The sequence below is a fragment of the Rana temporaria genome, chromosome 1 (assembly GCF_905171775.1).
Source record: "Rana temporaria chromosome 1, aRanTem1.1, whole genome shotgun sequence".
NCBI classification, from domain to species: Eukaryota; Metazoa; Chordata; class Amphibia; order Anura; family Ranidae; genus Rana; species Rana temporaria.
The window spans coordinates 45,030,340-45,042,668 of record NC_053489.1 but is presented as its reverse complement, the minus strand read 5'-3'; the positions used below and the strand labels follow the sequence as shown (position 1 = coordinate 45,042,668).

The following is a 12,329-nucleotide window of genomic DNA, read 5'->3' as shown; positions in this document are numbered from 1 at the left end:
CGGGTAAATTACCCGACGTGCATTGCGCTAAATGACGTCGCCCCGACGTCATTTGCCTAGATGTATACGTAAATGGCGTCCAGCGCCATTCACGGACATCTTACGCAAACGACGTAATTTTTATTGAATTCGACGCGGGAACGACGGCCATCGTTAACATTGGTTGCGCCTGCTAATTAGCAGGGGCAACCTTACGCGTCGGGTACGCTACGCAAACGACGTTAATTCGCTGCGTCGACCTCGCGTATGTTCGGGAATCGCCGTACTTACCTCATTTGCATAGACGACGGGGAAAAGCGACGATGCGACACCTAGCGGCGGGAAAAAAAAATACATTTAAGATCTGACAGCGTAACAGCCTTACGCATGTCAGATCTAATGGGTACCTATGCGCAACTGATTCTGAGAATCAGTCGCATAGATACCCGGGGCCAGATGAGGTGTTACGACGGCGCTAATGGTGTTGCGCCGTCGTAACGCCTTTGAGAATCTGGCCCCAAGTGTTTGGGGAATACAACACTTGCTCCTGTAAGTTGGGACAGCGGAGTGTAAGTGCCCTAAGCGCAGCCCGCGGATTTTTAGAGAGAATATGGGCCTGAATCTTTGGTATAGATAATGATTAACGGCAGCCTTTATTTCAGTTTTCTCCATCCCTTCCCCCCCTTCTTTATTTGTCTTTACTTTAGCTGTATAGGTGTACCACTGATCATCTTGGTGACCTCCCAGTCCTACCGTTTGTACCCAATTGGGGTAGGCTGGCCTAGGTCGCTGAGTACCGTATTCTTTTTCTGTTAAATGTTTGCCTGTACATGGTGATTATACTACTCAAGTTGTATATTGAATGCAACTATCTCGAGTGTTGTAAATTGATAAACCCAATAAAAATTTATTGATAAAAAAGCTGAGAAAGTCAGTTCTAGAGTATTGGGGCCAGATTCACAAAAGAGATACGACGGCGTATCTCCGTATCTCTGTGATCCGCCCGTCCTAACTATGCGGCTGATTCATAGAATCAGTTCCGCATAGATAGCCCTAAGATCCGACAGGTGTAATTGACTTAGGCCCCGTACACACGAGAGGATCGATCCGCTGGAATTGATCCGTGGACCGGCTCCAGCGGATAGATCCCCTGGTGTGCACGATCCAGCGGATCTGTTTCCGTGGATTTTTGTCCCCGGGGATGGATTTCCAGCGGATCAAAATTTCTTGACATGCTAAGAAATCGATCCGCTGGAATCCATTCCAACGGATTGATCCGCTGGTCTGTACAGACTCACCGGATCAATCCGTCCGAGTCCATCCCCCGCATGCGTGGAATTCCTTATATGACAGCGTCGCGCACGTCGCCGCGTCATCATCGCCGCGACGGCGCGACACGTCACCGCGGACGGAATTCCGCGAGGATTTTGATCTCATGGTTAGTACAACCATGAGATCAAAATCCGCCAGAGGATTTATCCGCGGAAACGGTCCCCCGGACCGTTTCCGCGGACAAATCATCTTGTGTGTACCCGGCCTAACACTGTCGGATCTTAGGATGCAATTCTATGCCGGCCGCTAGGTGGCGAGGCCATTGCAGTCAGCGTAGAATATGCAAATGACTAGTTACGGCGATCCACGAAACGTCCGCGTTACCCGTCGCTCTAACTTTACGTAGTTTCCGTCGAGATACGCGTCGTAAAATTAGGGCTGAGCCCTAGGTGTTCTAAGCAATGTTAAGTATGGCCATCGTTCCCGCGTTGAAATTAAAAAAATCATGTCGTTTGCGTAAGTCGTCCGTGAATGGCGCTGGACGCCATTTACGTTAACGTCTAACCAAATGACGTCCATGCGCAGTACGTTCGGCGCGGGAACGCGCCTAATTTAAATGGTGCCCGCCCCATTTGAATTAGGCGGGCTTGCGCCGAGCGAATTTACGTTACACCGCCGCAAGTTTACAGGTAAGAGCTTTGTGAATCAGGCACTTACGCTGTAAACCTGCGGCGGTGTAACGTAAATGGGATACGTTACGCTGCCGTGGAGCCCTTGATTCCTACTAGAACTGGCAAATCCTTTACAGCTCATCGGTAGAGCAGCCAATCAATTTTCCTTTCACTATCATGGCAAAGCCCTAAGTAGCTGCTGATTGGCTGCAGCGGTTTGATTGCAAATTTGCACCTATCAGCCCCTGTTAGTAAATAACTCTGACAGCGGGTGAAACCAACTAATTAGACGCGGGATGATACATGTTTTTATCACAAGCCATTTATCCACCCCAGTGTACTGTCTCTGTAAACACGAGAAGTGTCATCACAACGTCAATCCCACAGCTGCGCTAATTAATCCGTAATTCACAGCTGTTCATTTCAGTATTTATAGGATACGGGCCGCCTCCTTCCTGCTCTTTTGTGTCACTCGTCGGCTGAGAATGTGGATGGAACTATTACTGTGTGACTCTCAGAAAATTGATGATCAATGAAACATGTCACATACGCTGCCTATTAGCCCGCGCTCCTGATGGGATCTCGGCGGGATCACGCGCTCCGATAGCTGTCAGTCTTGGGGAAGACTTCGCACTTAACCCTTTCCGCTTGTCATATACAAAACCATTCCAGCCATCGTGAAATACATCTAAACCCTGCCTGGGTGATATAGCAGAGGGGATTAGAAACTGCCATTGTATTGTTCAATAAAATACTGATTTACCCCTTTTTTATTTATTTCTTTATTTTTTGCATCTCAGTGCTGCTGATCCCCTCCAGCCTCTTTCAGCCATTTCCTGTCTGTGTGTACCAGATCCAATATTGGCTGCAGATCATCACTCTGGACCCGCTACCTGTCAGTAGTAATGAGCTTCGTGTTCGAGTCGAACTCATATTCGAGTCGAACATCGAATGTTCGATCGTTCGTCGAAATACGAACAAAACGGGTCGTTCGCGCAAAATTCGAGTTACGTTTCACAGACCATAATTCACTGCGGCATCGCTGGCGGATGATTGGCACTATGACCCGCATGCTTGGCCAATCACAGCTTGCAAAAAACGGAGAGCCATAATTGGCCAAAGCCAGGGTGGCTTTGGCCAATTATGGCTCAGGGGGTTTAGTACACGCCCCACACTATAAAAGGCCGCCTGCAGGTCGGCCTTGTGTAGTGTGTTGCGGTGGTTAAGAGAGGACAGAGAGAGTGTCATTTTTTGTAGGTAGATAGAGCAGGTAGGCAGGCAGTTAATGTTACAGTGTGTAGAGGATATATATACATCCCAGGTGTTGTACATATATTTATACACTGTGGCCCGGATTCAGAAAGACTTACGACGGGCGTATCAGTAGATACGCCGTCATAAGTCCGAATCCGCGCCGTCGCAACTTTAAGCGTATGCTCAAACTGAAATACGCTTAAATGTTGCTAAGATACGACCGGTGTAAGTCTCCTACGCCGTCGTATCTTAACTGCATATTTACGCTGGCCGCTAGGGGCGTGTACGCTGATTTACGCCTAGAATATGTAAATCAGCTAGATACGCCTATTCACAAACGTACGCCCGGCCGTCGCAGTACAGATACGCCGTTTACGTAAGGCTTTTTCCGGCGTAAAGTTACCCCTGCTATATGAGGCGCAGCCAATATTAAGTATGGACGTCGGGCCAGCATCAAATTTTCCGTTGATTACGTCGTTTGCGTAAGTCGTTCGCGAATAGGGCTGTGCGTAATTTACGTTCACGAAGAAAGCATTGACTTTTGCGGGTTAATTTGAAGCATGCGCACTGGGATACTTTTACGGACAGCGCATGCGCCGTTCGTAAAAAGCGTCATTTACGTGGGGTCACGATGATTTTACATAAAACACGCCCACATCTTACACATTTGAATTAGGCGGGCTTACCCTGGCCAATTTACAATACGCCGCCGCAACTTACGGAGCAAGTGCTTTGTGAATAATGCAGTTGCCTGTCAAAGTTGCAGGCGTAGTGTAAATAGGATACGCTACGCCCGCACAGAGTTACGCGCTCCCTACCTGAATCTGGCCCTGTATAGTTTAGCTAGATCAGTTCTTCCTAATTTACTGACAGGCAGGTAATTGTGCTAGCTGCAGTATTCTTACGTGGTTTATTGCCTGTGTCCTCTGTAGTTTGCACCTAAAGCTACTTGGTGTGTACTGGCCGTGTGTTCTGTAGTTTGCACCTAAAGATTCAGGAGCAGTGATTTTAATGATGCTTAAATAAAAAATAAAAAAATGAAAAATTCCTTTAAATATTGTACGTGCTGGGTGTCTATCGTATGCCTGTGAAAACGTCTTTGAGAACCCGGGTCTTGCCCGAGGGAACATGTATCAATGGAAAAAGGAGTCCAGGAGTCCTGAAAAAAACCCGACAGTTTTTAAAGCTTTTTTTCCATTGATACATGTTCCCTGGGGCAAGACCCGGGTTTTTAAAGACGTTTTCCGACAATAACTTGCATATTAGGCTTTAAAATGAGCACTTTTGAATTCGAACATTCGAGTCTCATAGACGTCAATGGGGTTCTAAATGTTTGCGCGAACGTTCGGTCCGTTCGAAGGTTCTGGTGCGAACCGAACGGGGGGGGGGGGGGGGGTGTTCGGCTCATCCCTACCTGTCAGTTACAACAGTGGACTATGGATCACATATGGATGAAAGTTGTCACCTAATTACAGGAAGTGCCGGAACAAAGACCTTCATGTCAGGATCACTAGGTTATAGAAACATTGAAGAGTGAGCCAGAAAAAAGACAGTAGTCCATCAAGTCTGTCTGTTTTTTTTATTTATTTTTATTTTGTTGTTTCTTTGATTTGTTTTTATTCTTGTTTCTTTGTTTTTGTTTTGTTTTTATTCTTGTTTCTTTTTTTTTTTATTGTTTTTTTTTTTTATTGTTGTTTTTTGTTAAAGGGGTTGTAAATCCTCTTGTTTTTTTAACCTAAAAGGGGTTGTAAAAGTAAAAAAAACTATTTCCTAACTAGCTTTCTTTACCTTAGTGCAGTCCTCCTTCACTTACCTCACCCTTAGATTTTACTTTTAAATGTCCTTATTTCTTCCGAGAAATCCTCACTTCCTGTTCTTCTGTCTGTAACTCCACACAGTAAAGCAAGGCTTTCTTCCTGGTGTGGAGTGTCATGCTCGCCCCCTCCCTTGGACTACAGAAGAGTCAGGACGCCCACTAGCACACAGCTCCTTTCTCTATCTGCAACGTAGAGAGCGTCCTGACTCTCCTGTAGTCCAAGGGAGGGGGCGAGCACGACACTCCACACCAGGGAGAAAGCCTTGCATTACTGTGTGGAGTTACAGACAGAAGGACAGGAAGTGAGGATTTCTCAGAAGAAATAGGACATTTAAAAGCAAAATCGAAGGATGAGGTAAGTGAAGCTTCACGAAGTTAAAGGAAGCTATTTAGGAGAAAAAAAAATTGTACCTTTTACAACCCCTTTAATGCATCCTATGCATTAATGCCGCGTACACACGATCGGCAAGAAAAGTTTGATGTGAGCTTTTGGTCGGAAATTCGGACCGTGTGTAGGTCCATCAGGCTTTTACAGCAAAAATTTGAGAGCTGGTTCTCAAATTTTCCCGACGGGAAAAGTTCTTTTTGGAAATTCCGATCGTCTGTATGCAATTCCGACGTGCAAAAATACATGCATGCTCGGAATCAAGTCGACGCATGCTCGGAAACATTGAACTTCATTTTTCTCGGCTCGTGTTGTACGTCACTGCGTTTTGGACGGTCAGAATTTTCTGTGACCATGTGTATGCAACACAAGTTTGAGCCAACATTCCGTCTGAAAAAGGCATGTAAAGACATACATTTAAGAAGGTAGTTCAAATTTCAATGCTTCCAAATACAGATTACTGTTAAAAAAAAATAGATTCACACTAATAGATGTTTCTTTTTGGTGGTATTTAATCACTGCTGGGTTTTTATTTTTTACAAAAAAAAAAAAAGACAGATTTTTTTTTTTTTTAACAATTTTTTTTTTTATTTGTTTCTGTCTGTAAACTTTGTAAATAAGTAGTTTTTTTTCTCCTTCCCTGATATGCGCTGATGAATCTGTACTGATGGGCACTGAAAGGCTGCACTGATTAGGTGGCACTGAAGAAGCGGCACTTATGGGCACTGATTAGGTGGCACTGATGAGGCGGCACTAATATGCCACACTTATGGGGACTGATAGGTGACATTGATAGGCGGCACTGGTGGGCACTAATAGGTGACACTGATGGGCATTGATAGGTGGCATGGATAGGCGGCACTGATGGGACAGCAATGATGGGCATTGATTGGCAACACCGATAGCCAGCATTGACTGCCATCACTAATGGGCACTGATTGCTGGCATTTGTCGGCACTGATTGCTGGCACTGGTGGCACTTTATTGTAATCAGGGCACTGACGATTAATGCCTTGATTACATGTCTCAATGTCTCCTGCATGGAGGAGTAAGTGTGAGGCGATGAGAGCCGATTACCGGTATTTCTGTGTTTACATGTGACTGGCTGTGATTGGACACAGCTGATCACATGGTTAAAGAGCCACGGCTCTATACAGAGATCGGGGTAATGCCATGTCCTAGCAACACGGGCTCGCCCACAATCGCCGCCATATGATGTCCTACCAGAACGAGAGCCACACTGTTCCTCCATCATTTGATGGTGGGCGGGCGGCAAGCAGTTTAACAACCCTTAAAGGAGTTGTAAAGGAAAAAAAAAATGTCACCTTAATGCAATCTATGCATTAAGGTGAAAAAACATCTGCTGCTGCCGCCCCCGAGCCCCCGTTATACTTACCCTAACCCCTCGAAAGTCCAACGCAGTCCCGATATCCTCTTCGCCGCTCAGCCTGGCCGCTGATTGGCTAGAGCGGATGGATTGAGAGCAGCGCAGCCATTGGCTGGCGCTGCTGTCAATCACATCCAGTGATGCGCGCGCCAATGGGCGGGGCCGAGTGATACAGTGAGCCGCTATGGCCGCTCGCTGTATCACGGGAGCGCGCCCGCAATTAGTGACCACCATGCGAGCTCTCGCATGACTGTGGTTACTAATTGCGGGGAGGACCAGAGACAGCCGCCGAGGGACCCCAGAAGACGTGGATCGGGGGCACTCTGTGCAAAACGAACTGCGAGTCGGCTCTATACGGCGCCTGTGCAGTCAGCTCTACACGGCTCCTAGTCGGTGCGCAGGCGCGTCATGAGTTTCCGAAAGTAGCCAAACTGCGAGTTGGCTCTATACGGCGCCTGCGCAGTCAGCTCTACATGGCTCCTAGTCGGTGCGCAGACGCGATAAGGCACGTCACGAGTTTCCGAAAGCAGCCGAACTGCGAGTCGGCTCTATACGGCGCCTGCGCACCGACTAGGAGCCGTGTAGAGCTGACTGCGCAGGCGCCGTATAGAGCCGACTCGCAGTTCGTTTTGCACAGAGTGCCCCCGATCCACGTCTTCTGGGGTCCCTCGGCAGCTGTCTCTGGTCCTCCCCGCAATTAGTAACCACAGTCATGCGAGAGCTCGCATGGTGGTCACCAATTACGGGCGCACTCCCGTGATACAGCGAGCGGCCATAGCGGCTCACTGTATCACTCGGCCCCGCCCCTCGGCGCGTGCGTCACTGGATTGCAGTTCGGCTAATTTCGGAAACTCGTGACGCGCCTTATCCGCCGAGGGGGAAGTTTTTCTGAAGACGTCAATCATCTGGGCGAAGTCCCACATGACACTGCGCCTCTGCATAGGAACGCCTACTCCCGTGGGAGTGAGCACCCGGAAGCCGGGTGGAAAATAGCAATAATACGGTATGTACAGCAAAAAAAAAAACAGCATACTGTAAATGTTAGAAGTATGCAGAATGTAATGTTATATACATGTTTTTAGGGTAAACCTCCGCTTTAAGCGGTTTCCTTGGGGTTTTCGTTTTAAAAATTTACCATAATTATATATTTAATCTGGTCAAAGCAACACCCGAAATGGATTTTGGTGACTGAGGACTTTCCAGCGATTCATATCTCATTGTGACATCCCATAAGAAGCAGTAAGTGCGGGTTTCCATGGGAACTTGTGGCAGCAGTGTGTGTGCGTCCATGGGCTGAACTCACCCTGCTTCTCGTACACACATTAATACAACATGGCAACTTATATAATATTATAATAGCTGTGCCCCGAGGCAAAAAGTCACAAAATATCATTTATCGCCGCTGATAAAACACATCCGAGCGGTTCTGCCAATCATATTTATCTAGGGAAGTCTTTTCATGTAAAGGAAGTTCGGTGTGTCAAATTCCTAGCAATTGCCAAATAACAGAAGCCTCCAGTCACGTCCATGTCTACTGATCTAATGGAATCCATGGCTGGACTGAAACCATTATTGATTTTGATCATAAACGGGCCGCAAGCGTTGAACGCAAGCTACAGGAATCAGAATTGAGCAAGTAAACCTGTCATTCGGGATGAGTTTTAAAGCTATACTTAAACGTAGGCGAGCTTTCACAAACATTTATAAGAAGCCATTCCACCCAAGAGGGATATTTATTAGGTGGAACCTGAAAGTCTGAGTCAGCATTTTCTTTCTTATAGGCTTGGGTTGACTGGTTTTTCTCAAATAGGATCTTCAGTGCCCTCCAAACAAGTTAAAAGCAGCTACAAATACTATAGCTGCTGATTTTAAATGAAAAGAAACTTGGGGCCAGATCCACAAAAACCCGGCGCAACGTAACTTTTTCAATTTAAGTTACACGGCCGGAAAATTTCTACCTAAGTGCCCGATCCACAAAGCACTTACCAAGAAATTTTCGGCTGTGTAACTTAAATCCGGCCGGGGCAAGGCGTTCCTATTCAAATGGGGCGAGTCCCATTTAAATTAGGCGCGCTCCCGCGCCGGCCGTACTGCGCATGCTCACGACGTCATTTTCCCGACATGCTTAGCGCGGTTTTACGTTGCGCCGGGTTTTGAGAATCGCGACGGGCGTAAAAAAAAATTACTATTTGTGGCGGGAAAAAAAATAATAAAAAAAAAAAAAGACGGCGACGCGGGATAGAAGGGTCTACTTTTACAAGGCCTAAACAGTTTAGGCCTTGTAAAAGCAGCCCTAATTTTACGATTTCAAACTAATACTTACGGAGAAAAAACGAAGCGTAAAAGCTCAGTGGATCTCCGTAAGTGCTAATTTGCATACCCGACGCGGCATTCCGACTCAAAATGCCCCCAGCGGCGGATGCGGTACTGCATCCTAAGATCCGGCAGTGTAAGTCCCTTACACATGCCGGATCTTCTCCCTATCTTTTGGAAACTGATTCTGTGGATCAGTTCCAAAGATAGAAACAGGGATACGACGGCGTATCAGTAGATACGCCGTCGTATCCCTTTTGTGGATCTGGCCCTAAATGTCCAGGGATCCAGCAATGTCCTTAACCAGGCCGGTTGTTTGCCGGTGCAGCCAGGGGTTGCTACTATAGTTATTATTTTTAAATGATTCATTGTTTTCTTGCGTATGAGTTTGGCTCCCCCTAGTACCTGCTGAACTCTGTCAGGATTTTCCTTTACTTTTTGAGAGTGAACAGAGCAATGCATTGTGGTACATATAGTCTGAATGAGGAAGTGACTTTGTTGGCCGGATCAGCCCTGGACTACAGGACACACAATGCAAAGGGCGCAGAACAGCCTGCTGGGAGGAGAGATAAAAGGTTTCAGCCTCTCTGGATGCCATTCTGAACCTGACAGCAGGAGGTCTGTGTGACAGGGAGTGAGAGACTGCAGCCTATACAGTGGAGAGCCGGATCACCCGCCTCAGGGGGACCTCAGAGGACAACCCCGCTATTCCAGCAAGCGGACCGGCCTGCGCTCCAAAGCATCTGGGACCACCTGCACTCCATCCCACCGGGAGTAGCAGCACGGCGCGGCAGCGCCATTTTCACCAGACGGAGACACCAGAAGGAATTCCGGCCAGAGCCCTACATCTATTGGGGTCCATTGTGGTGAGAGGTCACCTGCCCATCCAGATAGAGATTACAGTATTGCTGAGTGAGTTATTTTCTACAGACTGGCTGGTGAGCCCTGTAGTTCCACGGATGTGAATCTACTTCTTCACAGGCATCATACAGCTGAAGCTTGGGGCCTTGTCTTTTCTCCCCTGTGGTGTAAGGTCAGTACTGTATTCCACTCACATTTAAAGAGGAACCTACAAGTGGTGATATTTCTTCAGTTAAAGTGTTCATCAGTACACCTTTGTTCTTCAGTCTTTTTGTCTTTTACCTACCTGGATTACAAAAGTACAATTAGGGCAGAAGGTAGATCTAAAGAAGACTGGGTTGGCTGGGAGGAGAAGCCAGGAAAGCCATAGTGGTGGAGGGGTGAGTGCGGACCTGAGGGGGGGGGGGGTTGTGCATGACAGGGAAAGAGGAGCTATTGTATTGCTGGGTGTTGATGTACCCATTATTGCACATGGGGTTTAAGGGCATCATAGAAAATGCAAACATGGAGGGTGCCAAAAAGTGTTGAAAAAATTTGCCGTAATTGACAGCTACGCTGCTTCTGCAGCTGCCACTGCACCTGCAAGAACAGCACACGGTGCACCCTGTCTGGGACTGTTGTTGTTGGTGGTGTAGGTGGCCTGATGTTTGGCTGGCAACTTGCAAGTTGATGGTTGGGGAGTTTCCTCTGCCACTGTAGTAGCTGTTGTCAGATACAGATGTCGGGCTTGAGCTGGTCACCGGGAAGCTGGGCAGGTTGGCTATGCTGCTGTATGATGTAGATGTGAAGATGCTCATTGCTGTTTACGTAGAAGTCCCCCCCCCCCCATTACGCTGAAAAGGCAGCTTATCCCCACTGTAATGTTCGGTGGATAATGTACATGATGCAAAACGCTAGGGGTTAAAACAATCAGTCAGGAGGTGATATAATGCTTCCTTTCTGCCTGTAAAATTACCTCACGAAGAACGATCCAATGCAGACTGCTCTTCAGAGGGCACCACATGTGTAAACGAGCCCTAAAGGAGAATTTTAGCCGATACCACATTGTCTTCATGAAAAATAAGTGCGAAATTAACCCACTGTAGCAATTTGTTCCTTCTAGAAATTACGCTTCAATGGGGCGTGGTCTGGGGCTGCATGGCGTAAGGTGTGCAGAGTGAGAGCTCCGCTTGAGCAAAATCCTTTCCTTTGATCCTGGGGGCTATCCTTCCTACGAAACGCTACCACGCTACCATTTGGCTCATATCACTCACTGGACCTCAAGCCAACATGTCTCTATTGAAGAGAGTCTCCTGTGTCATTGCTAAACTAGAAAAATACCACCACGAGGAGCGGGAACCAGAGGAGGAAGATGTCGTCACTCCGCTCCACTCCGAGCGGGAACCAGAGGAGGAAGATGTCGTCACTCCGCTCCCGGAGGAAGATGAGCCGGCCTCTGGAAATAATCACAGGTCGGGACCTGATGCTACCTCAATTACCTCATGCTACCAATGGCCATTGCTCTTGCTTATCAGCTGAAGTCCTGCTGGGAGCCCGACTTGGGTGATGTGACGGATGAGGACTGGGAAGAAGCGCTAGCTACCTGCATGTATCCTTACTTATCTCTATGTCGTCCATAGGTCCTATCTAACGCCCCACAACCTCTCCAGGTATAGGCTAGAGCACAGTCCTGCATGTTCTAGGTGTAGTAATGCCAGTGGTTCCTTCTATCACTTGCTATGGTCCTGCCCATCTATCCAGGGGTACTAGTCACAGGTTGTCAAATTCCTCCTCAATCACATGGGTTTCCCCCTGACCCTGTGCCCCCGCCAATGTATACTGGGGCTCCTCTGTCTCTCTGAAGGCAAGAAACACTACTCTTAGCCAGAATGCAAATTGCCAGGACATGGATTAGAGAGTCGCCCCCCACTATACAACAGTGGATCAAAGCTATTAACACTGTCCTTCCTTACAAAAATGTACTCTATTTAAATAAGGGCTGTCTAAACAAATGCCATAAAATTTGGGATAGGTGGCTAATGGACGTTTCCACTTGCAATGCAGAGGAATGATCCTTGATCTATGCTAGCAACCCCCCGGTACGACCTATGTACTCATCCATATGAATCTCGCTGCCCCCTATGGGCATTTACAATCCTACCAATATATTGTAGCGCTTACCCCCGAAGGAGCCGCTGGTTGATTTGGGATCGGCGTATTAAGTTACCAAATTCTTCTGTCTAGGGGTAATACTTGTAAGTGCGGGCAAAAGAACAAGTGTCCAGCCAGTAGTGTGAGTTTCCAATGCTTTATTCCAAGGCCAACATCAACATGACACACAGTAGAGGAAAAGGTTGATGAGAAAGAAAACTTGTAGTATCAGGCCTTGGATATCAGAAAGCAAAGAGAGCA

The 12,329-nt window shown here is 47.3% G+C and overlaps 1 protein-coding gene across 1 annotated transcript in view; it reads right to left on the bottom strand.

Moving 5' to 3' along the window:
- Positions 1-12,329, bottom strand: part of RAB27B (RAB27B, member RAS oncogene family) — a 351,838-nt gene that overhangs the window by 221,109 nt on the left and 118,400 nt on the right. The gene's annotated exons all lie outside the window — the stretch shown is intronic.